Source organism: Rhinopithecus bieti, unplaced genomic scaffold (genome assembly GCF_001698545.2).
Source record: "Rhinopithecus bieti isolate Rb0 unplaced genomic scaffold, ASM169854v2 scaffold_26712, whole genome shotgun sequence".
Lineage (NCBI taxonomy): Eukaryota > Metazoa > Chordata > Mammalia > Primates > Cercopithecidae > Rhinopithecus > Rhinopithecus bieti.
The window spans coordinates 50,036-53,853 of NW_016811835.1; the positions used below are offsets into that span (position 1 = coordinate 50,036).

Below are 3,818 nucleotides of genomic sequence, written 5' to 3' on the forward strand. Positions count from 1 at the left end.
CACAAATGGGAAAAAGCATTTGAAAGAACATACAAAATTACTAATTTGTAGAGAAATAAAAAAAAAAAAACACAATGACACACAAAATCAACTTACACCCATTAGGTGCAATGAAAATAAAACTGATGTTGATTGCTGGTGGAAAACAAAGACACAGCTATTATTTTAAAATGTTATAAATGTTCCTCATGTATAAATCTATATCCAAAATATGTAACACAGGCCATATGCAGTGTCTCAAGCCTGTAATCCTAGCAGTTTGGGAGGCTGAGGTGGGCAGATAACCTGAAGTCAGGAGTTTGAGACCAGCCTGGCCAACATGGTGAAATACCATTTCTACTAAAAATAAAAGATTAGCCTGGCGATGTGACATGCACCTGTAATCCCAGCTACTTGGGAGGCTGAGGTAGGAGAATCACTTGAACCCAGAAGGCAGAGGTTGCAGTGAGCCGAGATCACACCACTGTACTTTAGCCTGGGCAACAGAGTGAGACTCCATCTCAAAAAAAGGAAAACAACAAAAAAACAAAATATGTAACACAAAACCTGGAAGATATAATTGAAAATCCATGTTTATTGTACCAGTATTCACAAAAGCAACCCAGATGTCTCTTGATTTATAAACATATCAAAAAATGTAACATATACATATGATGAAGTATTATTCCACCTTAGAAAAAACAATATTCTCAATTTTAAGATGAACTTTGAGAATATTATGTCACCTGAATTAATCCAGTGACAGAATTATGGATACTGTATGATTCCATGTATATGAGCTATCTTAAGTAGTCAAAATCATAAAATCAGAAAGTGGAAGGTATGTCTATTAAGGCCTGGAGAGAGGGTAAAATGAGCAGTTAGTACTTAATGGTCAATGACTTTTAGTTTTACAAGGTGTAAAGTTTCTAGAAATCTTTTGTATACAATGTGAATATACTTAACATGCCTGAAATGAACAGCTGTTTTTTTGAGACAGGGTCTCACTCTGTCACCGAAGCTGGAGTGTAGTGGTACAATTTTGACTTCCCCTCAATCTCCCAAGTAGCTGGGACCACAGCTGCACACCGCCATACCTGGCTATTATTATTATTTTTTTTAGAGAGAGGGGTCACCATATGTTGCCCTGGCTGATCTCAAACTGTTGGGCTCCAGGGATCCTCCAGTCTTGGCCTCCCAAAATCCTGGGATTACAAATAAGAGCCTCCACCTAGTCTGGCCCTGAAATGCACACTTCAATAGATTTAAGATGGTAAATTTTATGTTATGTGTTTTACGACAATTTTTTTTAAAGAAAACTGAAAAAAAAACCACCAGAATTATATATCTTTTCGAAAATTACTTTCAAATCATAGAAGTGTTTCTCTCACAAAAGCAAATATATAGTCACCATTAAACACATGGTGAAAATAAGACTATCTTGATGACTAGTCACTTAGACAAGATAAAACTACCATCAAAAATCAGATAAGAAAGAATACAGCATGAGCCATACTAAAATTAGGGTAATATTTATAGATAAATACACATACATATGTAATCTGATTGTGATAGATATGCATAATTTATTATCTTAAATTGACTTAAAATGTACAAAAAGAATTGCAAATTCTCTAAAATTGTAATACATAAATAAACCCAAAACACCCAATAAACTAATGTTAAGAAACCTACACTGAGGCCAGGTGCAGTGGGTCACATCTGTAATCCCAGCACTTTGGGAGACCAAAGCATACAAATCCCGAGGTCAGCAGTTCCACACCAGGTTGGCCAATATGGTGAAACCCCATCTTTGCTAAAAATACAAAAACTAGCTGAGCGTGGTGGCACATGCCTATAGTCCCAGCGTCTCAGGAGGTCAAGGCAGAAGAATCACTTGAACCCCAGAGGGGTTCAAAACTTCAAAACAAGAGAAACGTTTACTCATAAAATCTTGTATTCAACATTGATGTATAATTTTAAAAAATTGCAGGCCGGGCGCGGTGGCTCAAGCCTGTAATCCCAGCACTTTGGGAGGCCGAGACGGGCAGATCACGAGGTCAGGAGATAGAGACCATCCTGGCTAACATGATGAAACCCCGTCTCTACTAAAAAATACAAAAAACTAGCCGGGCGAGGTGGCGGGCGCCTGTAGTCCCAGCTACTCGGGAGGCTGAGGCAGGAGAATGGCGTGAACCCGGGAGGCGGAGCTTGCAGTGAGCTGAGATCCGGCCACTGCACTCCAGCCTGGGCGACAGAGTGAGACTCCGTCTCAAAAAAAAAAAAAAAATTGTCAGGCCAGGCGCAGTGGCTCACAACTGTTATCTCAACACTTTGGGAGGCCAAGATGAGCACATCACCTGAGGTCAGGAGTTCAAGACCAGCCTGGCCAACGTGGTGAAGCCCCATCTCTACTAAAAATACAAAAATTAGCTGGGGATGGTGACACATGTCTGTAATCCCAGCTACCTGGGAGACTGAAGTATGAGAATAGTTTGAACCCAGGAAGTGGAAGTCGCAGTGAGCCAAGATCATACCACTGCACTCCAGCCTGGGTGACAGAGCGTGACTCCATCTCAAAAAAAAAAATTTCTAGATAATTGCAATATTTAACTATTAGTATGTGCTCACTAAATGCAAGTATTCTGAATCATTGGCATCCACTGTGTGGCCATAAAATTTCAGAGAATATACAGTATAATTATAAATAGAAGATTCTAATGAGAAAATAAATTAGCATTTAAAAGAAACTAGTTATTTTTAATGTTTTCAATATATGGTATTCTTACACAAAATGAAACTGCTGTAATCCAACTTTAGAAACAAAGAGTAGCCTTACATTGTTAAATAAAAAAATATGTATTTTCCAGAGTAGTGTTAGACCCTCTGATATGTAAAACAAATATTAGGAAATAAACTATTTTATTATGGAGATATAGGCTGAAAAAAGTAGATGAACATCCTATAATTCCTTTTTGCCTGCAGCAAACTTAAATTTATAAATAACTATTTTAGTAACTATGGGTGCCTACTAATTATGCAATTTACTTCAGGCATACCATGCAAAGTCTAGCATATTGTCTTAAATATCTGAATCTAAAATTACAAATAAATCTGACAGAGAAAATAGAAAGTAAAAACATACAGGGAGAGTGGCGTCAGTGAGATGAAAAGATTAAAAGTGCTGTATTTTCATATTCCCTTATGGCAAAACAATGTCAGCCATCTCTGACAAAATACTTTTATGAGACAACCAGGATTATGACTCACACCTGTAATGATAGCTCCATGGTACATTAAGGTTGGAGAACTGCTTCAGGCCAGGATTTTGAGACCAGCCTGGGTCTCAAAGACCAGATCAAAGATGTAGCAAGATGCCATCTCCAAAATAAGTGCCTCTGAGGGAGATTTGAGAGCCAGGGAGGGAGTTGTGAAATGCTGTTAAAGCTGAAGATTGAGAAGTGTTCTATTCAGAAGGCAGGCTCTCATTCAGGTGGGAAACTACAGGACCCTAGTTCATGGCTACAGACCAGGATAGGATTCACCCAACTTAGTCCCACTGAGAATTCTGAACTTACTCTGTAACCACCCCAAACTCCCAGCCACAGTCTGGCAGAGGTCCTTCCATTCCAGAGACCTAGAAGAAGACACCCATTTACAGCAATGTAGGCAGGCCTGCAGACCTTGGCCTTTATTGGGGTTTCTGAAGTGGTTCCTGACTCAGTTTCAGTTACTTGAGCCACAGTTTATGGTCAGTTCTGCCTACATAGAAACCCACACAACTGGGCTAGAAGGGGTGCCTCATGCCTGTAATTCCAGTACTTTCAGAGGCCAAGGCA

General features: G+C 39.2%; 1 pseudogene; it reads right to left on the bottom strand.

Annotated features, from left to right (window-relative positions):
- The window catches only part of LOC108544194 (zinc finger protein 737-like), a 7,582-nt pseudogene extending 3,997 nt beyond the window's left edge, over positions 1 to 3,585 (bottom strand).
- Positions 3,586 to 3,818: the final 233 nt, after the last annotated feature.